Below are 26348 nucleotides of genomic sequence, written 5' to 3' on the forward strand. Positions count from 1 at the left end.
CACAATATTGCATGTCAACTAGATTTCAATTAAAAAAACCCCACGTACAGGGCTTCCCTGGTGGTGTAGTGGTTAAGAATCCGCCTGCTAATGCAGGGGACACAGCTTTGAGCCCTGGTCCAGGAAGATCCCACATGCTGCGGAGCAACTAAGCCCGTGAGCCACAACGACTGAGCGTGCGCTCTAGAGCCCGCGAGCCACAACTACTGAAACCCGCAGGCCTAAAGCCCGAGCTCCGCAACAAGAGAAGCCACCGCAATGAGAAGCCCGTGCAATGCAACGAAGAGTAGCCCCCACTCGCCGCAACTAGAGAAAGCCCGGGCACAGCAACAGAGACCCAATGCAGCCAAAAGTAAATAATTTTTTTTTTTTAAAGTAAAAAATACCTTAAAAAAAACACACCCATGTGCAGATTTTTGTGTGTACATAAGTTTTATCTCATTTGGGTAAATACCAAGGAATACAATTGCTGAATCGTATTGTAGGACAATGTGTAGCTTTGTAAGAAACTGCTTTACTGCCTTCCAAAGTGGCTATAACATTTTGCATTGTAACCAGCTGGTTTTACATTGACCTAGTTGCCAAACACAATGGTGACCTTCAGTTCTTAACATACATGATTTCTCTGTTGCATTAGTCACTGCTACCATCCCTCCCTCATCACACTCCTCCTCCTCTGGTTTCCGTGACCCACTCTCTCTCTTTTTTTTTTTAAATTTATTTATTTATTTATTTAGTTTTGGCTGTGTTGGGTCTTCGTTTCTGTGTGAGGGCTTTCTCTAGTTGTGGCAAGCGGGGCCACTCTTCATCGCAGTGCGCGGGCCTCTCACTATCGCGGCCTCTCTTGTTGCGGAGCACAGGCTCCAGACGCGCAGGCTCAGTAGTTGTGGCTCACGGGCCTAGTTGCTCCGTGGCATGTGGGATCTTCCCAGACCAGGGCTCGAACCCGTGTCCCCTGCATTGGCAGGCAGATTCTCAACCACTGCGCCACCAGGGAAGCCCCCACTCTCTCTTCATGCTCCTACCATCCCTTGGACTATCTCTTTCTGTCATCCAAGGGCTCTTCTTTCACTGGTCCCTTAAATGTTGCAGGTCCCTGAGATTCTATCCCATGTTGTCGTCTCTGCTCATTTTCTTCCCTAGAAGATCTCAGTACATACATATCCTCCATACCTGCTGCCCACACACTCCTCTGCTGCCTAGATACAAATTGCTCCAAATCTTCTTTAGCCTCAATCACTCTCTCTAAAGCTCCATTTTTTAAACACCCAACCATTTAACAGACATCTTACTCGGATGTCGCCTATCAACATGTTCACAGCCAAGTCACCAACCTTCTTTCTAAACCCGTTCCTTTCCCTGTGTTTCCATCTTGGTGAGGGGCTCCATCTTTCATCTGTCTGCCTCTTTCCCTCATCTGGAACACTCCTCTCCTTCCTCTTATTCTCCTTTCCCCGCCTCCACATTCAATAATTTACCAAATCCTCCTGATTTGAGACAGTAAAACATAGAGATTTAAAATGCAATCTCTGAGGGGACTTCCCTGGTGGTCCAGTGGTAAAGAATCCGCCTTATAATGCAGGGAATGCGGGTTCGATCCCTGGTCAGAGAACTAAGATCCCACATGCCGCAGGGCAACTAAGCCCGCCAGCCACAACTACTGAGCTCACACGCCTCAACTAGAGTCCACATGCCGCAAACAACAGAGCCCACGCACTCTGGATCCTGTGCGCCACAACTAGAAAGAGAAAACCCACATGCCGCAACTAGAGAGAAGCCTGCGCACCACAACGAAGAGCCCACATGCCTCAAAGAAGATCCCCCATGTGCCGCAACTAAGACCTGAGGCAGCCAAAACTAAAAATAAAATAAATAAAAATAATTTAAAAATCTTCAAAAAAATAATAAATAAAATAAAATGCAAGCTCTGAAGTCAAATTGCCCGGGCTCAAATCCCAGCTCTGCCACTTAACATGGGCAAATTTCCTAATGACTCTAAGCCTGCTTCCTCATGTGTAAAACAGAGAGAATAACAACTCCTACCTCACTGGATTGTTGCAAAGATTGAATGAGATAATATACAGGCTATACAAGCCTAGCAGGTAGAAAGTGCTCAGTAAATATTAAGCACGTTGTATGGTTACCGCTTAAACGTTCCTTGATCTGTTCTCTCTTCTCTAGCTGCACTGCCACTGCCTTCGTTCAGGCTGTCAGCATTCCTTACCTGAACTGTTGCAGTGGTCTCCAACTGGACACTGAATATGTTTCCTGAAATTCTTCTAAACTTAGAGTTGGGATGAGAGAGGTGACGTAGGTTTCAGCTTGCATCATAGAATCTGCCTCTGCAGATGAGTTTTTGCCTAGGAAACGGTAGAAGCCAAGGCCAGACTAATGTTCAGGATTCAGATGGTGAGTGTACATTGGTCTGAAATGTATCTTCAATAAAAGACAACTTTGTAGAGGTCACCACAACCTGGCCAGACAGAGAGCTGCTGGGATTTCTTAAACTTGACTCTCAGGAAAGACAGCCGTTGAGCCAACAGTGGTTAAATTCTCTCTCTTCTTAGAGACCACTGAGCCAGTAACAGGTAAGTTCCCCCTTCTGATATGTCAGTGTTAGAAGAAAGGGAGTCATGAGAAACAGCCTTCTCCTCCAGCTTGTTTCAAGATGGCAAAGCTGGAGCACAGACAGCCGAGCTACAATGCAGGAGGAGCCATCAACACCGTGCCTATCTGCCAGGTGGTGGTTTGCTGGGGGGCGGCACCTGGGCCATTGGTACCGATTATTTTGCCTTTGTCTGTGGACCTCTTTTCCTCTGTGCTTCTTAACAAAGAGCGTTTCATGTGAATGGACCATCCAGGGGGCTTGGAGGCTCTATTCATAGGAGTGAAGTTTGCATGTAGAAGCCGTTCTGCCATGTTGGTCTCCATGCCTCAGTTCCCTCCCCTACCTCAGTGTATGTGATCACTGATATCAGAATGCTCTTTGCACAGCACAAATGTGATAGTGTTTTTCCTCTGCCTATAACCCTCAATGACTCACATTCCCCCAGCACAAAGTCCAGCAATACACAAACCCACGCGTGGTCTGGTCTCAGCTCATCCCCACCACCTCTTCTTCTGATACCCCATCTGCCCACCCATCCTGCACCCTCGCTTGGCCACAAGGGTGCTCAGGACACCTTGGAAGCACCATCCTGTCATTTTTGCTTAGAATGATCTTTAGATCTTTTCCAAACTCCTTCTATTCCTTCCAACCTGATTCAAGGTGTCCTTCTCCAATGCTGTTCCACCCTCCAGGTACCCAAGGCCAAAATCCCAGGTACCCTGAAATGAAATCCCAGCTCAGCCACTTATTTTGGCCAATGTACTTAATGAATCTAAGCTCCTGTCCTTGTGTATAAAACAGGAAGAACAACAGTTTTTACCCACTGGGTTGCTGCAAAGATTGAATGAAGCCATAACAAACTGTATTCTTTGAAATCCTTCCTAGTATTTACCAAACCAGACTGCACGTGTGCAATGTCAGTGTTCTTGGCCTCTCTTCCTACCTTCTGATTAAAAGCCTTCTCCATTCACCTCCTCTTGTAAGGGGACTGCCCTAGCCAGAGAAGTTTCTGTATTTTAGGATGCAGAATTAGAGGACAGGCAAGAAAGATGGGAAAGAAGGCTGACTTGTCAAGGGAAGCTAAGCTAATCTATATAACAAAGAGCTGGGAGGGAGAGAAAGAAGCTCCGTGCAGGATGGAAAATGGAACAAGTGTTTCCGGGGGGTGATGGTAAACAATGGGCTTCTGAACCCTATGGAATGTGAGAGAATTAGAGAGAGAAAAGGGGATATGAAACTTGTTTCTGGGAGTTTATGAGTTGGGTTTCTTTTAAATTTTTTGATAAGTAAATGATTACTATTCCTTTAAAAATTACTTCTGGTCTTTGGATTGTGCTTTGACTATCTCCAAACAAACACTAGACTACGAGACTGAGGTTCTTTAGGGTTATCCTCATTTTCAATGTCTTTCTTCTCAGACTCAGCTCCCCAGTAAGGGGTTGTGTCTCATTCCAGCTGTGTAAATCCAGTGCAAGAACATAGCCTGGCATATGGCATATGAACAATAAATGCTTGCTGAATAAATAAATACACCTATGACTATCCAGTGGATTATAGACTCCTACAGAGCAAGTACCTACTCTTATTTTTCCATGTGTCCAAATACATCAATGAATGCTGTAGTGAGCTGAATGGTGGCCGCCAAAAGGATATGTCCACGTATGAATCCCCAGAACCTGTGAGTATTAATTTATATGACGAAAGATGTAATTATGTTAAGGATCCTGAGAGGAGAACCTTATCCTGGATTATCTGGGTGGGTCCTAAATGCAATCACATGCATCTTTTTTTTTTTTTTTCAGGGATGCTCTTTTTTTTTTTTTTCTTTCAGGGATGCTCTTTTATTTTTTTTTATTTTTTAATTTTTGTAACATCTTTATTGGAGTATAATTGCTTTACCACATGCATCTTTATAAAAGAAGCAGAGAGAGTTTTAAGACAGAAGAAGAGGAGGCCACGTGACCCCAGAGGCAGAGATGGGAGGGATGTGGCCACATGCCAAGGAACACCTGGCGCCACCAGAGGATGGAAGAGGCAAGAAAGGATTGTTTTCTACAGCCTCCAGAGGGAGTACAGCCCAGCTGACACCTTGATTTCAGACTTCAGACCTCCAGAACATGGGAGAAAAAATTTCTGTTGCTTTAAACCACTTAGTTTGTGGTAATTTGTTACAGTGGCCACAGGAAACGAGTACAAATGCCTTATACGTAATGGATGCTCAATAAATCTTTATCAGTGACCTGTCTGGGTCACTTACAATCACAGGCTGTGCTTCCTTTTTAAAGTCACTCACACATCCCCACACCTTCCTGGCCAAAAGCCAGGACTCCATTATGTCACTTCAACACTTGTAAATGCTGTTGTAACCAAGGGGTCCCTCACTGCTGTCTGAGGGACAGTCAGGTTCCAGAGGCGGAGAGTGTTTTACTGACAACGTATTCCTATAAAACATCCTTCACGCATTCCTCCAGGAAGGAGATGGTATGATGCCAGGAGGATCAATGGCTCCTCTGATGGACAATCACCTCACTGGGGTCTCTCCAGGTGGCAGCCGACTCAGGCTGAACACTCGGCAGCCTCCCTACAGGAAACACCGCAGAACTGAGAGGAAGCCACGTCGGGCTGTCAATTTCCGATTCTGCACACAAGAAAGACAAAACATGAAGTTGCTCTGCTGGCCAGGAATTAAGTGTGTCCGAATGTAACCCCGCAAACACAATCCCAAATAAGGCAAAGGGAAGTCTGGGATTAACAGGAGTGTCATCTACTCAGAAGTAAACACCAACTGTGACTTGCCACTATAATTTGTTTTTCAGCGTATTTCCTCCACGATATTCCTCAGAGGACAGAGGCCTTCTCTCATGTCCATGACTTGAGAAACCACTCAAACTCCCCCAGCCACATACTGATTGATTCTGCCTATCAATGTCTGCTACCTGATCCTCCAGAAATGGTTGTTTTTACCTCTGCTGGAGCAGGTTTTCATCACAGGGGTCCCATTTTATTCAGTCGCGCTGCCAATGAAGTATTTCTTACCATAATGTCTGTCTGATACTAGAAACTCCAGATGCTATGATGCATGCCACCCTTCTCTCACCCCCATCTCCCCTAACCCATATGGCTTTCTCCATTAACTTTTATTTTTATTTACTTTTTTTACTGAAGTATAGTTGATTTACAATGTAGTGTTAGTTTCAGGTGTACAGCAGTGATTCAGTTATACACACACACACACACACACACACACTCTTTTTCAGATTCTTTTCCCTTATAGGTTTTTACAAAATATTGACTATAGTTCTCTGTGCTATACAGTAGGTCCTTGTTGGTTATCTACTAGTGTCCAATAACTCTTTTTGATTATTTTTATTTTATATTGGAGTATGGTTAATTAACAATGTTGTGTTAGTTTCAGGTGTACAGCAAAGCGATTCATTTATACATACACATGCATCTATTCTTTTTCAAATTCTTTTCCCATTTAGGTTATTACAGAATATTGAGCAGAGTTCCCTGTGCTATACAGTAGGTCCTTGTTGGTTATCTATTTTAAATATAGCAGTGTGTACATGTCAATCCCAAACTCCCAATCTATTCCTCCCCCCAATAAATTCATCCTCTAAGTCTGTAAGTCTGTTTCTGTTTGGTAAATAAGTTCACTTGTATCATTTTTTTTTTTAAGATTCCACATGTAAGTGATATCATATGGTATTTGTCTTTGTCTGGTCTATTTCGCTTAGTATGATAATCTCCAGGTCCATCCATGTTGCTGTAAATGGCATTATTTCATTTGTTTTAGTGGCTGGGTAATATTCCACTGTATATGTACCACATCTTCTTCATCCATTCATCTGTTGCTTCCATGTTGCTTTTAGGCTGCCTCCACGTCTTGGCTATTGTAAACAGTGTTGCAGTGAACACTGGGATGCACAATAACTCTTTTTAAAAGCTACAGTTTTCAGCAAGCACGTCTAGGTTAGATGTGATTTGATGGTAACACTGCCCATCACCTACAAGAGGAGACACCAGTGGTCCAGCAATGCCGGTATTATGTACACACCACTGCCTGCAGAAGCTACACGCCTGGACCCCTCATCTCTATTCCCTTCCAGTTCCTCCTGGCAGAGGCAGGACTGGGGAGAAGCAAGAGGAGAAGAGGGTCTATTAAAACCCTCCAACACAGAGCATGCTCCATGACCCTGGGCAGGTTATACAACTTCCTTGGGCCGTTATGTCCCCGACTGTAAAATGGGGCTAATAATGGTAGCTACTGACTTCATAGGGCAGCTAAAAGGACTCCCTGTGGGAGTGGACACTAAGCACTTAGCACAGCGCTTGCACAGAGTAAGCGCTCAGGCAATAGTAGGTGTGCATGTGTGCATGGATGGTATCAAGTCTACGGGAGGCTAAACTCTCTAATTAGATTTCTGAATCCTTCCTGCATCTCTTACACCTTCACCTCTCTTTAGAGCTCCTAGGGGCTGCCCCAAGGAGGTTCTGGTCCCTTGACCTTGCTCAGCACGCAGCATGATGCAGCGTTTGGCTCCAGCACAGAGCTTTGCTGGGCGTTAAGTGTCCCTCCCTGCAGAGGAAGGGAATTAGGACTTCAAGTAGAGCCGCCAGCCAGGAGGCTCTGCGGTTCTGTCCCTGTCCTCGTGTCCATATATACCAACGGTCACACACGTGCGTGCACAGTCTACGGCTCAGGAAGATGCAGCCCACCTGGCGGACCCCAACCCCCAGGGAGGTGAGGACCTAGGAGGAGACACAGGCTTCCCGGGAAGGCCCCACCGGAACTCAGCTTCCCTCACACCAGCCTCTCCCTCGCCCCAGTTATTTCTGGTTATTTCTCAGCTAAGACTTTCTCTCCAATTGGTGATTGTTCATATTTTAAGTTTTAGTCACAGATGAACCATGAGCAAGTTTGGTCCACGACATTCTCTCCCATGATTCTATCACAGGATAAACACAACACACTGTCAACATCGTCAGTTATGGTGCATTATTCGAAATTAAAATTCTGCCGCCTCTTTACAAGGAGAAGAGGTTCTTACAGTGAAGGCAGCGGGAATGACAGTGACCTTGACTTGCTTATTATACGCCCAGAATTAGCCCCAGAGATACTCACTCCCAAGAGTTTCAAACAATCTTAAAATAGTTATGTCGCAGGATTTTCTCATTATTATTGTCAAATTATTTCCACAATGAAACTATATTGAATTAGTTGAACTTCAGCAGTCTTCAGGAGACGGGTGACCTGAGGAATTACACAGCGTGAGCCCCTCTGCGGAAGGGCCCGGGTGAAGCCTGTGCCCTCCCCCTTCTGATGGTTTCTCAGAGCACGAGGTCATGCTCTCTCTCCAGCAAAGCCTGAGTCTGGACTCGTTATGGTCAGCGGTGGAGCTTTCGCTCTCGGGCTCAGCTCTTCCTTGCTCTCGGGGGCCTGGGAGCCAGTCCCTGGGGAGAATCCACAGACCATCTCCTGAGTAACTATTCCTTTCCCGACAGCCCTTCTCCAGGGGGCTCTCCCAAAACCCTAGGTGAGGACAGTACGACGCGGTCTCCAATTTCAGGCAGATCCCCTCTTCGATGATCATTTGTATCCAGTCAATGTCCAAACAAGGAGCATGGTGGGGGGAAGGCAATAGAGAAAAAAAGAAGGGGAAAGGTGGGGAGGCGGGAGGGGGGAACAAAGGGGGAGAGACTATGTGAAAAGACAGTGAGAACCCCCTGTGAGGACGCAGTGACTGATGGGGAAGGGGTGCTGCTCCAACCCTCTCAACTCCCAGTCCTGCCCAAGCTAGGCACCATCCAGCCCGCCCAGTCTCTGCTCATCAGAATTTGTTGAATTAACCCAAGGATTCCTTCTGATAGTCTGTATCATGTTTAACAACTTTTTAAAAAATATTTTTTATTTTTTAAAATTTATTTGTTTTTGGCTCCGTTGGGTCTTCATTGCTGCGCGCATGCTTCTCTAGTTGCGGCGAGCAGGGGCTGCTCTTCACTGTGGTGCGCGGGCTTCTCATTGCGGTGGCTTCTCTTGTTGCAGAGCACAGGTCCTAGAGCACACGGGCTTCAGTAGTTGTGGCGTGCGGACTCAGTAGTTGTGGCGCACGGGCTTAGTTGCTCCGCGGCATGTGGGATCTTCCCGGACCAGGGCTCGAACCCATGTCCCCTGTTGGCAGGCAGATGCTTAACCACTGCACCACCAGGGAAGTCCAACAATGTTTTCTTTTAGAATGAAAACTAGAGGTGGGGAAAACCTGAAAATAATTATGTATATGTATATATTAATGTGTAATTATATATGTATATATTACATTTTATATTTTAAAATGTCTGATTTACAAAAAAGTGTACAAATCATAGGTGTACAGCATGTTGAACTTCCAAAAACAGAACAGACCTGTGTGACTAGCACCTTAGTCGAGGAAATAAATTGGCAGTATCCCAGAAGCCCCCCTCACACCCCTTCTGATCACTAAACAGCGCCCACGCTCCCACCCCGAGTAACCACTGTCCTGATTTTTAACATCACAGATTAGTTTTGCCTATTTTTGAACTTTATATTGTGTTCACAGAAGCAAAGAGGATGTATTCCTTTCCGCCTGGCTTCTTTCACTCCACATTTTATTTGTGAGGTTCCGCCACATTGTTGCTTGCAATTATTATACTCCCTTCATTCTCACTGCAGTATAGTGTTCCATTGTGTGAATGAATATTCCACAGTTCCTTCTTCTATTGATGGGCTTTTGGGTAGTTCTGTATCTTGTATCTTGAAAACAGTGCTGCTATAAACATTCTTATATGTATGTCTTTGGGAGACTCTCCATATACATATGTTTACCTGGAGTGGAATTGTTGGGTCCTAGCTGTGCATATGTGTGTTCAACTGTAGCGAATGTTCCTATGTATACTGCTCACGATTCAAAGGTATCCTCTGCGTCTATTTGAGGGTCCCAGAGGCAGGAGTGCTGGGTGCTGGGTTTCTATCACTTACCACTGAGAAGCAGTCCATGCCTTCAACAAGTCATGTAAAGAGAATAAACGTTTAACTCTAACGTGTTTCTGTTATTTTTTATAAATATGTTAGAGCAAAAGAACAACCACTGCCCAAATATCATTAACTGAAAAATTACCAGGGGAGGAGGCTGACCCCAGACAGCACAGCCCTCCTCTCTAGGTCAACAGCAAGCAGCCTGGCCCCGTCCACAGAGAAGTAAACTACCCACCCGCAGTAAATACCCAACTGATGGAAAAAAGAGGACACTGAGAACAGCATCTCCTTTAGTCCATGACTTGTTTTTTATCAAATTAGACTTAAAAAGCACTTGAATGCATTGCAGTGATGACAACAGAAATGGAAATGTACGGTTATTACTATGTAAACCACGTGCTCTCCAGCCACATGCTGAGACACAATGTTTCACGCCTTTACAACAACACTGCTTGCCACTGAACAATGTCATCAAAATAATAATAATGAATCTCCGAGGGACAAATCCCCTCAGAGAGCCTGCCTCTCCATATTGTGATAGCCTTCTAAACACTGCCTCAGCAACCACTGTATTTTATTTCATATTTTGAGAAGAAGACAAGAGTTTTCAACAAGTAAAAGCCCAGTTAAGTCATACAGGTGCTGTCCGAGCAGCATTATTCATCACCAAAAAGTAGAAACAATTCAAATATCCATAACTGGTGAATGGACAAACAAAATGTGCTATATCCAAACAATGAAATATTCAGGCATAAAAAGGAATGAACTGCTGATACTTGCTATAACATGGATGGCCTTGAAAACATTAAGCTAAGTAAACAGAAGCCAGACATAAAAGGTCATATGCTGTATGCCTGCATTTATACAAAACGTCCAGAACAGGAAAATCCATAGAGACAGAAAGTAGACTGCTGGCTGGCAGGAGGAGGGGGGAGAGAGAAGAATGGGGAATGACCACTAGTGGGTTTGGGGTTTCTTTTTGAGGTGATGAAAATGTCCTGAAGTTAGATAGTGATGATGGTTGCACACCTTTCTGAATATAGTAAAAACCACTAAATTGTATACTTTATTTATTTATTGTTGGCTGCGTCGGGTCTTAGTTGTGGCACGTGGGCTCTTCGTCGTGGTGTGCAGCTTCTCTCTAGTTGTGGCGTGAGGGTTTTCTCTCTCTGGTTGTGGTGCATGGCCTCCAGAGAGTGTGGGCTCTGTAGTTTGAGGCACGAGGTTTCTCTAGTTGAGGCGCGTGGGCTCAGTAGTTGCGGCGTGCAGACTTAAAGTTGCCCTGCGGCATGTGGGATCTTAGTTCCCCAACCAGGGATCGAACCCGCGTCCCCTGCATTGGAAGGTAGATTCTTTACCACTGGACCACCAGGGAAGTCCCTAAACGGTGTACTTTAAAAGGGTGAATTTTATGATATGTGAAATGTATCTCAATTTTAAAGAACATCAAGTTAAGAGCCAGGGCACTGAAACCAGACATGGATTTGACTCCAGTCTGCTGCATGCATGATTCTGTGGGCAAACCACCTAAGCCTTCTAAGCCTCAGTCTCCTCCTCTGTAAAATGGAGATAATAAAAGAATGATCTCAAATGGTTCTTGTGAGACTCAAACTTACAGGTGGAATCTAAAAAATACAACAAAATAGTGAATATAACAAGAAAAGATGCAGACTCACAGATATAGAGAACAAACTACTGATTACCAGTGGAGAGGGGCAACACAGGGGTAGGGGATTAAGAGGTACAAACTACTGTGTATAAAATAGATAAGCAAAAAGGATATATTGTACAGCACAGGGAACAGAGCCAATATTTTATAATAACTATAAATGGAGTATAACCTTTAAGAATGGTCAATCACTATATTGTACACCTATAACATATAATATTGTACATCAACTATACTTCAATTAAAAAGATAGCATAACCTTAAGAAAACAAGGTAATAAGAGTTTGGTACAGTGATGACACACAGAAAATGTCCAATAGGACATTCTTTGACATAAATTGCAGCAATATCTTTTTGGATCTGTCTCCTACAGTAATGGAAACAAAAACAAAAATAAACAAATGGGACCTAATGAAACTTAAAAGCTTTTGCACAGCAAAGGAAACAATAAACAAAACAAAAAGATAACCTACACAATGGGAGAAAATATTTGCAAACAATGCAACCAACAAGGGATTAATCTCCAAAATATATAAACAGTTCATTCAGCTCAATATCAAAAAAAAACAACCAACCAATCAAAAATGGGCAGAAGACCTAAATAGACATTTCTCCAAAGAAGACATCAGATGGCCAAGAGGCACACGAAAAGCTGCTCAACAACACTAATTATTAGAGAAATGACAATCAAAACTACAATGAGGTATCACCTCACACCGGTTAGAATGGGCATCATCAGAAAATCTACAAACAACAAATGCTGGAGAGGGTATGGAGAAAAGGGAACCCTCTTGCACTGTTGGTGGGAATGTAAATTGATACAGCAACTATGGAGAACAGTATGGAGGTTCCTTAAAAAACTAAAAATAGAATTAACATATGACACAGCAATCCCACTACTGGGCATATACCCAGAGAAAACCATAATTCAAAAAGACACATGCACCCCAATGTTCATTGCAGCACTATTTACAATAGCCAGGTCATGGAAGCAACCTAAATGCCCATTGACAAACGAATGGATAAAAAAGATGTGGTACATATATACAATGGACTATTACTCAGCCATAAAAAGGAACAAAATTGGGTCATTTGTAGAGACGTGGATGAATCTAGAGACTGTCATACAGAGTGGAGTAAGTCAGAAAGAGAAAAACAAATATCACATATTAACACATATATGTGGAACCTAGAAAAATGGTACAGATGAACCAGTTTGCAGAGCAGAAATAAGAGACACAGATGTAGAGAACAAATGTATGGACACCAAGGGGGGAAAGTGGCAGGGCGGGGGTGGTGGTGGTGTGATGAATTGGGAGATTGGGATTAACATATATACACTAATATGTATAAAATGGATGACTAATAAGAACCTGCTGTATAAAAAATAAAATTCTAAAATTCAAAAAAAAAAAAACTACAATGAGTTATCACCTCACACCAGTCAGAATGGCCATCACCAAAAAGTCTACAAACAATAAATGCTGGACAGAGTGTGGAGAAAGGGAAACCGCCCTACACTGTTGGTGGGAATGTAAATTGGTACAGCCACTATGGAGAACAGTATGGAGGTTCCTTCAAAAACTAAAAATAGAGTTACCACATGATCCAGCAATCCCACTCCTGGGCATGTATTTGGAGAAAACCATACTTTGAAAAGATACATGCACCCTTATGTTCATTGCGGCACTATTTACAATAGCCAAGACACAGAAGCAACCTAAATGTCCATCAACAGATGAATGGATAAAGAAGATGTGGTATAAATATACACAATGGAATATTAGTCAGTCATAAAAAAGAATGAAATAATGCCACTGGCAGCAACATGGATGGGCATAGAGATTATCATACTAACTGAAGTCAGACAAAGTCAAATATCGTATGATATCGCTTATATGTGGAATCTAAAAAAATGATACAAATGAACTTCTTTACAAAATAGAAACAGACTCACAGACTTTGAAAACAAACTTACGGTTACCAAAGGGGAAAGGTGGGGGGGAGGGATAAATTAGGAATTTGGGATTAACATATACACACTACTATATTATATCTATCTATATATATATATTATATCTATAAAATAGATAATCAACAAGGACCTTCTGTATAGTGCAGCGAACTATACTCAATATTTTGTAATAACCTACATGGGAAAAGAATCTGAAAAAGAAAATATATATGTATGTGTGTGTGTATAACTGAATCAGTTTGCTGTACACATGAAACCAACACAACATTGTAAATCAACTATACTTCAATAAAAAAATAAGGAAAAGGAAATGCCCAATAAACTACTGTTGACGTTAAAGTGACAGAAATAGTAGAAACTAGCTCTTAGCAAACATACCTTTTGACATTCCCGGGATATACTCATCAACGACATCTATCAGACCACTATATCCAGTAAAGGATATAATTTTCTATATATTATGTAAGGAGTTAAACTGGTGAGGTTTGCTGTTCAGTCAAAAGGGGGAAATCCTGCCATAAAGGAAGAAATATCAACAAGCAGAGAAACGGGGTGGGAAGAGCTGTCTCCGGAGTCCCGGAGGATGGGCTGTCAAGCAGATACCATGGGGAGTGCTTATTGTCTGAGAATCAGCTGGACAGGTGGCCCCCGCTCCAATTCCCCCAAGACACCGTGCTCGATGGCTTCCCATCTTCCCCCTTCGTGCTCAAGTACGAGCAAGGATACTAACACCAGGGCTGCAGGTCCAAGAAAAGGCAGGTCCCATCACCACACCTCTGAAACGGCAGGGCATGCTGCTCCTATCAGCGGTGGCAGGAGAAAGGTGTGGTAGTGCCGGTTCCCTCTCTCCAAGAGCCAACTCTTGCCAGATCAACCACTGCCCGCCACGTCTGCCGTAACTTGTTGCTGAACTACATTCTATGTAATCCCCCAAAACACGAGTTGTAGTAGGATCTTTCTAGTTATCACACTTAAGCAATGCCAACAGTACTCCATAAATCAGAAGTTTCCTTAAAAGTAATATTTCGGGATGGCGGTTCCAAATTTATCCTCTAATTACCAAGGGCTGAAGAAAGACTGACTGCAGCGGGTGCCCTTCTTCATGGTCCTGGGGCCATCTTGGAGCTGCTCGTATGGCACGTGTATGACTTAACTGGGCTTTTACTTGAAAATTCTTGAGTCTTCTTCTCAAAATATGAAATAAAATACAGTAGTTTCTGAGGCAGTGTTTAGAAGACTATCATAATGTGGAGAGGCAGGCTCTCTGAGGGGACTTGTCTCTTGGAGCTTCATTATTATTTTGATGACATTGACCTTTTTGGCCATCCATATGTCTTCTTTGGAGAAATGTCTATTTAGATCTTGTGCCCATTTTTGATTAGGTTGTTCGTTTTAGTGATGTTGAGATGCATGAGCTGTTTATATATTCTGGAGATTAAGCCCTCATCGGCTGCATCATTTGCAAATATTTTCTCCCATTGTGTAGGTTGTCTTTTCATTTTGTTTATGGTTTCCTTTGCTGTGCAAAAGCTTTTAAGTTTCTTTCATTAGGTCCCATTTGTTTATTTTTGTTTTTGTTTCCATTACTGTAAGAGACAGATCCAGAAAGATATTGCTGCAATTTATGTCAATGCCAATCACTGTGAGAAGATCCTATGTAACAAGGGCTTCCCTCTATTGTCTTTTTTTCTTTTATTTTTTTTCCTAAATGTAGTTTAATGCAATTTTTAAAAGCATCACATTGCTTTCAGCTTTTTTTCTTAATGATGTTTTAGAACATCATTGGCTTGTTGTACTGTTCCTTTTTCAGAAATTATCTACATGTGTATGAAAAATTCTGTTATATACATTTCTTCCCCTAAATTTTCATGGCTTTGTTGGGGTATCAACATAGCTATTAAAAATCAGTTGGTTAACATTTTAGAGTCAGATAAATTTAGATCCACTCCTTACTGGTTATTTTACTGTCGAGAAGCTACTTAACTTCTCTGAGTATCAGCTGCTTCTTTTGTAAATTGGGTATATTATCTACTTGATAAAATGGTTATGAAAATTCAATAAGATCACATATAAGAACATTACCTTAGAGAAATAAGATAATGTATCTAGAATGTATACAGATCCCAGCTTTCAGTAACCACTATTATTATTGCAACTTTGTGGTTAGACAACCATGATTGACTTTAATTCAATATTGCTTTCTTCAAGACTAAATCCACCTTTGGGGGTTGGAGACACTTGAAGACACCTGGCCTCCTGTGAACCCTGTGAATGTATCTGTCACCCAGGAAGTTCTGGGTTTAAATGAAGTATTTCTCTGACCTCATCTTGTAAATAAAGTCCCGCGGAGAACGCTTGTTTCGGACACCTTTTGCGCACTACTTCACAATCCTCTCGTCTCTACCTTGCTAGCTACAGCCAGAACTACAGATCAGGAGAACTACACAGCACCCACCTGGGATGGAGCTTCTCCGACACCACAGGGTGGGACTCCTAGAGGTGTGGGGAGTTTACACAGATGGAGTCACCCTGAGACTTGCCACAGGGACACTAGTGCACAAGTCCCAGAATTCTGAACTCCCAAATTCCCCTGAACTTTCTGGACCAGCAAAGCAGCTCCTTTCAAAAGGAGAGCTGCTCCTTCTTGCCTGGAGACCTGCAAAGACCTCCCCTTAGGCAGCTGCCTCATAAGGCAATGCTCTCCTTCCTCAAAATCCTTCCACCCCAGCTGATAGTTAGGGCCAGGTCTCAGCACAGCCTGCAGCAAAATAGAGTCCCTGCCCTTGCAGGAAAAAGCTTTCTACTGAAGGACTTTCAGGTTTCACTATCATGTATGGATGGAATGGGGAACGCATGGGTGAGGGAGGGTTGATGGGCTTAATGTCAGGCTAGACTGATGAGAACTTATCAACACAGGAACACTCCCTTGTAACTGGTAGCTTAGTATCCTGGCACAGACAGGACCTGAAGCTGGTCCTCAAATGTTGGGATGGCTCCTGGAAGCCTAGGCACAATGACGGCCTACAGTGAATTAAATGGGGATGCTGGAACTGCCTTGGTGTAATACTGAGGGATGAGTTAAAGGTTTGAAGGTTGAAGGGTTAAGACTGGACTTATTATGAGAGAACAAAAGAGCCCACCATCTGACCATGATCCCAGGAAGCCCAAGGGGTCGCTTTCTTCACTAAATGGTAACAGCACTAGTGAGAAATCCAATGGCTCTGGTCTCCGTTGGCTGGAGTTGACATAAGAGATGCTCCCTGGTATTGGGCGCTTTTGAATTAATGGAGGATGACAGGATTCCAAAACAGCAGAGGCCAAGTGGTGACAATTAACCATCAGAGGCTGGACGGATGTAAATACCATAATCGACAGCAAGGCCAGAGTGGCAAACAGGGTGCTTTGACCACTAGGAATCTGTAGCCATGGCGGATTGGCCACAGGCAAGATGGGTGGACGGACTAGACGTGTTATTTGACTTGTATAAAAAAGAGACAGTGGGCTGGAGAGCCGAAGGCTGGTATCAGCTGCTGTAATTCACAGGTTCAAGGGCCACTGGAAGAGAAGAGGCTAGGTCTCCTTGGGGAGGGACCCTGCAACACCACCACACAATTCATAAGATAAAGAGTTCACTGATCCTTCTACAAGAGGATCCACACCACTGACGAGGATCTTTGGCGCTGGGGAAAATGGGATGCCAGATCTTTCATGTTGGATATGGGTCTGAGCTGACGCTGGACCTGTGGGACCTAAAAGGGTGATTCTCCAGTTGGAGTCCAGGTGACAGATGGAGTTGTGACCATGTCTGTTTCACAAGGGGTCTAGTAGGTCCACAGAAGCATCTGTGGGTATTTTCCCAGCCTCCAACTGTAAAATTCATATAGATATACTTAGAAACTAGCAGAACCCTCACAACGGTTCCCTAGGAAGAGTCAGGAGATCCTCTCTATAGAAAAGGAAGATCTACAGATGTTATTTTTCTTACATCCCTAAAACAAAACATAGTATTTTGTCCCTGAAATAATAGTTGGCAGTCTAAAAAGGTAAAATAAAAAGTAGTATATTTTCCCTTAGAAGACAGTATGAAGGAACATTCATACTACATCAGCCTTTTGCCATGTCTGACATTCCTTGCATTTCCATGACATTTAGTGACCTAAATTCTGTCCAGTATCAGGCAAGCTGAATGTAAAATACCACAAAAAACCCAAGAACAAATAGACATTTGGCAATTTGAAGTTGAGCAGTTAAAAGTTACTCATTTGGGCAAACGAAATCCCCACTTTCCCCACAGAGTTACCTTCTCTTTAGTGACCAGAAACAGAACTTTTTTTTTTTTTTAAAGGGAACGCTATTTATTTATTTATTTATTTTGGCTGTGTTGGGTCTTCGTTTCTGTGCGAGGGCTTTCTCTAGTTGCGGCAAGTGGGGGCCACTCTTCATCGCGGTGCGCGGGCCTCTCACTATCGCAGCCTCTCTTGTTGCGGAGCACAGGCTCCAGACGCGCAGGCTCAGTAGTTGTGGCTCACGGGCCTAGTTGCTCCGCGGCATGTGGGATCTTCCCAGACCAGGGCTCGAACCCGTGTCCCCTGCATTGGCAGGCAGATTCTCAACCACTGCGCCACCAGGGAAGCCCCAGAAATAGAACTTTGTTAGAGAAATAGGAAGGAAAAAAAAAAAAATGACATCAGTTTCTGAAATTGAAATGAAAAGGCTATAATTAGGAGCACCTTCAGCTAATTTTTGCCTTCAGAGGAGTATGCTGTGAAATGAAGTGATTTAGCACTTAATTACTTATACTGATGATCTTAAATAATTTCAGGTATCACAGCTGATCCAAACAGTGACACAGAAAAATTCTTAAGGTTAAGGAACCATATCGTACTCTCATTCATCCCTTATTTACCTTCGCAGCGCTTTGCACAGAGTAGATATTCATTACATAGTGGGTGAGAGCCGTTTCTCTATGACAAGAGACCACTAGAAAAGTGGCACCGAGTATGAGGACTTTTGATAAATGTCAACAGGATCTCTGCCTCCTAGGCCTCAAGGGGATCAAGCAGTTGATGAGGTGAAGATTCTCTCTGTAGAAGTATCTCATAGTACAGAAGCATAGAGATAAATGAAGGAGGAATGATAGAATATCACCACAGTGCAGTGTCCAATGAATTAATGGATCTTGGCAATGATCATCAACAGGTAATAACATCACAGAAAGAGAGAACAGCAACTAGACATCTGCAGCTCCTGCCAGACATACATAACACCATTGTCCCTCCTACTCAAAAAAAGAGCTTGACTCTGATCAAGCTTCTAGGAGATCTAACTATCAATTTACAGGAAGTATTCAACATAAGGAAGAGGGGAAAATGATAAATGACACCATGGGGATGTTTCCTTCTAGCTTGATTTTTTATTTCCAACCAGTTTCTGTTTTTTAAATTATATTTGTAAATATAATAAAAATACATTACTAGAAAAAAGAAATGTTTAAAAATAGACAACATACAAGCCCCAATTTTTTATAGATTAAGAAGACATAAAAGTACATTCTTATAAATATAATTAGAAAAAATAAGAAGAAAGAAAAGAATTAGGAAAGCTATACACATTATTCTTTGAAACTGTGCATATAGGAATTCCCTGGTGGTCCAGTAGTTAAGCCTCCGTGCTCCCAATGCAAGGGGCCCGGGTTCAATCCCTGGTCAGGGAACTAGATCCCACATGCTGCAACTAAAGATCCCACATGCCACAACTTAAAAAAAAAAAAAAGATCCTGTATGCCGCAACTAAGACCCAGTACAGGCAAAATAAATAAAGAAATTAATTAATTAATTTAAAAAATGTAAAAATGTGCATATAGGCAATTAATCAAAAATTGCTACTACACTCACAACTTTTTCACCTTGCAGTTGTAGCTAAATAAAGTTACAGAGGAAGTGGCAATTCCTCTGTGGATATTAAATACTTATATTTATATCACTATTTAAAATTTTAAATGTGAAAAATCAGCTTGCTTCAAGCCTGTTAACCAATCTGACCTAAATTGAATTAAGGACAACACTACTTGTTGGGGATATTTAAAGGAACTGTTTCAATGTTTATTTTAATAACAATCATAGTATAGAAAACAGTTTCACAAAGGCATGCTTATTGAAATGAAAGAATAGATTTTAAAGTAATTTTAGCAAGCTCAAGATATTTACTTTTTAACTTTTATCCAAAATGAGACAACAGATGTTGTATTTTCAAAATTCACCTTCAATCTACAGTAGCCAACTCTAGTAATTTGTCCTGTAAAGTTACATTATCTTTCAATGAAAGAAATGGGTTTCTAGGCTCATGAATTTCCTATACATGAATTGTCTTTGATAAACAATTAAATTCAAAATGTTTGATCAAATTCAAAAGATGTTTGGTGATCACTTGTTATTTATGTCCAATATCACACATGGATAGTCTTCATTGATAATGATTATAAATTACAGAATATGTCATAACAATCAATTGAAACTCTGTTCTTCCAAGCATTTTGTCTCCTTTTGATCTTATTTGCCACTGAAAAACATGTTGCTTTTCTTGTTTGCATCAAAGTATTAAGATCATTAAAACACCAAAGATATCAGATAAATTTATATTTTTTAAAAGTTGGAACCAAACTGGCTTCTTACCTTGAGGAACACCAGGAGCTCCTACGTTTGACGGGACTTTTTCCCTCAATAAACATCATGCTTCAGCACGCCATAATTATTGTTTATGATCAGCTTCCACTTATACATAATAAAGAGAATAATCTCACATTTCACGGATTAGCCTTTATGTGAATTCATAATTTTACTGTTTAATTCTGTTGGCACATTTCCACAGCAAGACATTCTTGACGAAGGAAGCAATATGTTTATTTACATTCTGACACAAGCTTCTTTATCCTCACAATTACTCTAGAATGTTCTCCTATCGTCCTAGCTGCACTGTTAGAACATCCTCATGCACAAAATTTAAGTCCAAACCACATTTGCTGATAATAACCACGTTCCTCGATGTTACAGAAATATCTAATTGCTATAATAGTTTCTAAACATTTACTCTGTACCTGTCACAAACCAGCACTGGACCACACTTTCAGAAGCAATGTTCTATAAGACAAATGACCTGATTTCTTCAACAACAAAACAACCGAAAAAAAAAATCAAAAGATAAAAAGAAATGGAGGAAAAACCTAGAGATTAAGAAAGACTTAAGAGACATATCAGCCAATTACTATGCATGACCTTCTTTGTATCCCAATTAAAATTTTATGTGACAATCAGAAAAATGTAAATAATTACTGAGTATTTTAGGATATTAAGGAGTGATTGTTAATTTTTGAATGTGTGATAAAGATATTGTGGTTATATTTTTTTTCCAGAGAGTGCTTTTAAAGATATGAACTAAAATATTCACAGATGAAATGACATGTTGTCTGGGATTTGCACAAAGTAATCTGGGACTCGGGGAGAGAGGTACAGATGAAGTAAGATTGGCCCTGAAAAAGTGTTAAAGCTGGAGTAATTGGTACAGAAGGTCCACTGTACTATAGTTTCTACTTTTGTATGTATTTGAAATGTTTTATAATAAAAGCTTTTAAAAGATCAAGAAAATACTCAGTGACAAAAGCTACTACTATGAACAATTGGTATTTTATTATTGATCTACAGGCATTAAAAAAAAGTAGTAGCACGTATGTACAAATTATCCAGGCCACAGAAAATGGTTAGTGCAGTGGTGGATTCACAGAAGAGCCACACCTCCGAGACACCCATGGTCCTTGGCTTCAAGCTTGTTTTAGGGTAGTTCTCAATCTTTTAAAACCCAGGTTCTTTATGGTATTTTCTGGATATTACAACCAATCTAGAAGATTTTGTTGATTTTTTTTCTTCCTTTGTATTACAAATACGGATATCTACAATACGCTTTTTAAAACTCTACAGTTTGCCCCCCCCCTTACACACACACACACTTCAAATACACCCTCTTCCCTATTGAAAACCATCATTCCAGGAGACTCAGGTTCTAACTGCCCACAGTTCACGCCATTTTCAGAAACAGCCCCTCTGGGCTCGGCCTGATGGAGTACAGTTCACCCCTACCTAGTTGCAGCCAACAATCAGTAACGCCAGCTTCTCCCGTTCCCTCCCTCCCTCCTCGTGGCCTCTCCCCCATGCCTCCCTCCTCTTGCTGCCCACGAAGTTGGTTTCCCTCCTTCAGTTCCCAAGCCCAACATTTATTCCCTTAAGAGCACAACTTTAGTTTTGAAGCCTAATAAATTCAGCTCTCACAGATCAGGTGCCCTCATATCTGAACCACCTGGGTGTTTACAGTACTTTCTTAGTCACACCCCTTTTTACTGACCCAGGTTTAAGTTGTTTGACGAAGGAATCCAGCTTTTTGAGGTCTAGTCAGCCCCTTTGCAGACCAAAGTCTAACTAACTACAGGTACACTGTTCATTTTGCTTAGTCATCTAAACACTTAGAATCTAAATGGAACATGGATTTTAGTTAACAAAGAATTACTGGCTAGTCTATCTGAAAACTACCAAGGTCCTGGAGTGAGAATTTAAAGTGTTATCTTCACAAGTACGTGGCCTTATACTCTTGCAATGGGGCTTTTCAAAAGCCTTGCAGGTTGGTGCTATAGACTAAATGTATGTCTCCCCAAATTCATACGTTGAAGCCTAATCCCCAGTGTAATGGCATTAGGAGGCAGGGCCTTTGGGAGGTACTTAGGTTTAGATGAGGTCATAAGGGTGGGGCCCCATGATGAGATTAGTGCCCTTATAAGAACAGGAAGAGGCCAGAGCCCCCTCTCTCTCCGCCATGTTAGGACACAACAAAGAGGTGGCTGTCCACAAGCCAGGAAGAGAGTCCTTGCCAAAACCAGAATCACCCCAGCACCTTGATCTTAGACCTTCCAGCCTCCAGAACTGTGAGAAATAAATGTTTGTTGTTTAAGCCACCCAGTCAATGGTTTTTATTATAGCAGTCTGAACTGAATAAGAGAGTCGGTCACATGCCTATTTCAGAAATTATTTTAAATTTAACTGTACAAGTAATACACACATAATTTCTCATTATAGAATAAAACTCAAATATGATAGCTAAAGCAAAATTCCCCCTGACTACAACCTCCTCTCCATCCCAATTCCCTTCCTGTAGGAAACTACACTCCCAGTTTGGTGTCATCCCTTCCAAATCATTTCTATGGGCACACACACATACACACACCCAGAAGCACCAATACACACACTCTCTCAATGATATACAGTTGTGTGTGTGTGCATTTTAATATAATTATATTATATGAATTATTTGTAACTTGCTTTTTTCAATAACTGCTGTACAGTATTCTGCGGAATACTAGTTTACTTGGGCATTCCTTTATTGATAATCATTTAGGTCGTTTCCAATTCTTTATTTTTGTCATGAATAACACGGCAATGAACAAATGCCTCTTTGCGTCCATCATACTCATTTTGAGATGGGAAAACGAAGGTAAAAGAAGATACCCATCTTGCCCAGGTTTGCAGTATGGCCTAGAGCAGAAGCAGAAGACTCACCAGTCTACTGGCTTGCTTTCCAAGGTTCTCCCGACATAAGATCATTCATTTTACTTAATCAGTTCTGATGCCTTTAAATATATATATTAAATATATATTTTAAACTTTATAAATACAATTATATGTGTGTGCATATGTATATGTATATATATACACGCACATACATTCAAGTTAGCCTTTGGAGACAACTCCTACTGGATCAGCTACATTCCTTTAAAAATTCCCAGACATGTCTTTTTCTGCACACCAGGGCGACAGAGAGGAGAGTCAGGCAGCATTTCACCAAGAGCGCATTCCACAGCTCTGAGACTGCGAGCAGGGCCACTTGGAGTCAAGTTCATAGCAGCACACACCTTCCTCCCAGGAGCACCTCCATTTCTGGGGATGTAGCTTTTAAGCGGCTTTACAGCGAAAGGGCAGTGGAGTAAACACAACAGGGCAAAAGCAGCCTCACCTGGACACCAGGTGGAACCCAGTAGCGATGATGGTGGGAATGATCAGTGACGGAGCTTTTTATCCTGGGTCATGCATCGTGGTTAAGGTCTTCACTTAATCCTCTTGACAGCATAGGGGTGGGCCCTATGATTACCCACATTTCATAGATGAAGAAATAAACCAGAGAGAGGTCAGGCCACTTAATCAGGATTGCACAGCTAGAAAATGGTCGGGTCAGGATGTGGTCCAGATTGCCAAATTCCAGGGCGACTGCTCTCAACTATGGGGTGCTGCCTCCCTAGCTTCAAGAAGACATCGACTTTCTACATTAGGCCAAGTAGAGGCCAAGTTCTACGGCGTTCTTTCAGAATAAATGCATTTTTGACTTAAATTTGCTCTCCACACAGAACGAGGCCCTGAATTACACTGGTCACTGCTGCCACAGGTTCTCTGGAGAGCATCCTGCTGAGCAGAGAAGTGTCCCGGGTACTCTGTGGCGCGGCACAGGGCAGGAATGCAGCCAGACCACCACATGTGCATCACGGTCCATATGTATCAGTGAAACCAGAAGCACAAACTCAGATCTTTGCTTTGCGCTGATCTTTCCGTGTGTGTGTGTGTGTGTTTTAAACTCCTGTCTGTTTTAATTGCCTCAGCTGTCAAAATACGGCAGCTGGGGAAACATGCAAACAGTAGATAGTACAACAGTAGAGCTTTGCAAACCAAATATTTATTTCCCAGAACGGCTAATTCTTAGAAATTTTACCTTATTTATACTGCAGGCATTTGGGGTTTACTACTTACACTTAAATGAAAGCCAAAGGTTTACACTGGGGGGCAGACGACTCCCTATCTCCTAAATCAAGATGCCTTTCGACCTCATGGAGAAATTCAAGTATTACTACTTATAATAGAGTTAATCATAAGGAAAGTTTTAAATATACATTCAGTTTTAATGAACTTGATTAAGGCAGTGATTGGGGAACCTTACTCTTGTTTAAGACTTGCAATGCCTTCTTCTCTTTTCCCTAAAGAAGCTCTGTGCTCTACTTAGCTGAACTGGAAGTCCAAAGAGAGTCCTGCTAACAGTTTGCCAGGTTCTCACAAAGGTTTCCATTTCTACCGGCCGGGTGTGTGGTACAACCCTGCAGCGGCGCTGGTAGCAGGGGCGGGAACGGGGAACCTTGCTCAGGCACCAGGTCCCTAGGTCTACAATGCTTTGGGCAGGTCGGAATGGACTAGCTGCTTCCTCCTCAAGTGCACACACTTCATCACAGGACTGAATTCTATTTTCCGACAACAGTCAACATCACTGGAAATCATCTTGTTCATTAATTTATTTACTTGCATATTGTCTACCTCCAGTCACCCCCATCCCATGGGAGCTCGAAGAGGGCAGGGGCCTCTTCCATGCTCACCACTTTATCCCCAAGCCTGCAACAGTCCCTGGGCACAGCAGTACCTACAGATATTGAATGAATGAATGACTAAATGAGTTGGATGTGAGATGTGTAGTCAAGAATGTAAAAGTAAGATCTAAAGATTCTTTTAAACAAAGGTCCCGTTCACCAAAAAGTACTTTATAAATTCACTGGTTAGGAAAAAGAATAGGCCAGGAATCTTCATTTCTCCCCACTCCCTACTCTGGAGGGGGAGACACAAGGTTTTTTGTTTGTTTGTTTGTTTTTTTAACCTATGTTATCTTTCAAGTTCAGAAAAGAACTTTTCCATAAAACACGTTTTCAACTTTTCTTTTTTCTTTTTCTTTTTTTTTTTTTTTTTTGGCAAAGGCAACAATCACAGAGTAATTACAGGCTTGACACCTAACAGGATCATAAATTAATTGAAAAGCTTTGTACTTCCCCCAACTCATCTCTCCTTTGACTGAGCAAGAATCCGTTAGGGAGGCAACATGATATCAACCCAGTGGCTGGAGACAAATACTTCAAGTCAGCCATAAAATTGTCTAACTGTCTTTGAAAATTAAATTCTTCTATAGCAGAGCCACATGTGGCTGCATTATTAATACTGCAACTTGATATATAAAGAAAAAGACCTGCCCCATCCTCTAGGGAATTAATTCTCCTAGGGCATCAGTTTGTAATTTCACACAATGAAATAGATGTTTAGCTAACAATCCCCCCATATTCTGGGCGTGCAAATGTATTTTCAAGTCATCTTGAGAAGACACATAGCCTCAAAAAATACATGTATATACTGGATTTCAGAAAACCAAGCCCTACTATTTATTGGCACCAGGTACTATCTGACACCCCTGGACCCACCTTCCCCAGGTCACTCAGAGAATCTGGCTTACCCCATAGCCCCCAACTAGGTCTATGGAAGTGGCAGACAGGGAGAGAGGGCTGCTTTTTGGAGAGTAGAATGATCATGAAGAGAAGCGTTTCTCCTTTTTTGTTTATTCAAGACCCATTTATTCTCTAGTTCTGCCCACATGGAGACACCCTCCATGAAAAGGCATTGAATCCTTCCGTTCACTTTAACACCTTGTGCTGAAAACACGTGTTCCAAGGTTTCAACTATGAGATCCACATTCTTAAAGCACTAATTCTTAAACCTCATCTAGATTTCTCCCCTTGGATGGGGGGAGATGACCCAAACACAGCAAAGAACAGCTCAGGACTGTGGGCTCTGCTCGCCCAGGAGACCTTGCAGCTGCCCTGACCACCCGGCTGGAGCCAGGATTAGGGCCCTGAGACGAGGGGCGTCTGTTGGGCTGCTGCCACTGCCACCGGCCCCCAACTCCTGTCCTCTTCCCTAGGCTGGCTGTCACCTCTAGTTTCCCTGGAGTTTGGGGATTCCAGACGGTCTCTGCTCACACTTCTGTGTCACGCCTGCTGCCTCAGCACTGCTGATCCACACCAGGGGGGAAAAGCACACAGAACTGCTTTTCAGCACACCAACGTTCCACACAAAAGTTATGTGATAAGCCTGCAGGTTCCTTTTCATCAGAGGACATTCCCAAGGCCGTGACCTCCCCCGGCTCCCCACTGCCCTTGCCGGCACACTGGACGCGCGTGGCCGCAGTGCTGAGTCGGGCGCACCCC

At 42.4% G+C, this 26348-nt stretch overlaps 1 protein-coding gene across 3 annotated transcripts in view; it reads right to left on the reverse strand.

The window, feature by feature from the left end:
- Nucleotides 1-26348, reverse strand: part of ANKRD6 (ankyrin repeat domain 6) — a 247184-nt gene that overhangs the window by 135992 nt on the left and 84844 nt on the right. Inside the window, exon 2 of one of the 3 annotated variants that reach the window (XM_059941588.1) lies at nucleotides 5134-5246. The exons of 1 other annotated variant lie outside the window; for it this stretch is intronic. The gene's annotated coding sequence lies outside the window, so the exon portion shown is untranslated. Of the gene's footprint in view, nucleotides 1-5133; nucleotides 5247-26348 lie in introns of those variants that run through there. One more of the 3 variants, XM_059941592.1, reaches the window with a different exon arrangement.

This window comes from Balaenoptera ricei, chromosome 12, assembly GCF_028023285.1.
Source record: "Balaenoptera ricei isolate mBalRic1 chromosome 12, mBalRic1.hap2, whole genome shotgun sequence".
NCBI classification, from domain to species: domain Eukaryota; kingdom Metazoa; phylum Chordata; class Mammalia; order Artiodactyla; family Balaenopteridae; genus Balaenoptera; species Balaenoptera ricei.